Source organism: Chinchilla lanigera, unplaced genomic scaffold (genome assembly GCF_000276665.1).
Source record: "Chinchilla lanigera isolate Chin_1 unplaced genomic scaffold, ChiLan1.0 scaffold00057, whole genome shotgun sequence".
NCBI classification, from domain to species: Eukaryota; Metazoa; Chordata; class Mammalia; order Rodentia; family Chinchillidae; genus Chinchilla; species Chinchilla lanigera.
The window spans coordinates 3,156,504-3,157,285 of record NW_004955458.1 but is presented as its reverse complement, the minus strand read 5'-3'; positions in this window follow the sequence as shown (position 1 = coordinate 3,157,285).

Here is a 782-nt window from a genome sequence, read left to right as displayed (position 1 = left end):
TTTTTTTTTTTTTTTTTTACTTTTTCAGTTTCATTGAATGATATTGGATTATTTAGAATTTTACCTCCTTGATTCAGCTTTAGGAATTAATGTGTATCTAGGAATTGATCAATTTCTTCTGAATGTTTCAACTTATTAGAGTACATGTTCTCAAAGTAGGTATTGATGGTTACTGAAATCCCCTGTACAGGATATCAGTTAACCCACCCAGCAATATGGCACATGGATGTAAAATAAAGCCTCGCATACATCAAGCTTGCTGCTGCTACCCTCACCCACCTCCCTGACTGATACCAATAAAAGCCATGAGCTTCTGGATTTATGGCCTTTTGTTCCACAAACAACACTCGTCATTCCAGAGCTCCTCAACTGCATGCTTCTCCTTGTCTCTTTTTGCTACCAGCTAGTCAGCCCGAATCAGGCACATTAATTACTGGAAGCAGATCACATGCCTGGGAGGCTGGGAGGTATTCTTAGAATCAAAGGGAGGGATAATCTTCTTCTTCCTCCTCCTTCTAAAGTAGGAGAATTCCACAAACATTGAGAGAGGATCAAATGCTGGGTGGCTACATTGGTGTTCAGTGTCTGGCCTCCAGGTTCTGGGTAGTGTGGTCTTGGGGCTCCCCTGCTAAGTCTGGGTGCTGGTGAAGGCACAGGAGATTAGGCTGATGACTCAGTGAGGCCAGGTGGTCACCACTGTAGATGGTGTTGGAAATTAAGTGTGAGATAGGGAAAAAAAGAATTGAGATGTATTATGTATAGGTACAAATTCCCTATGATGA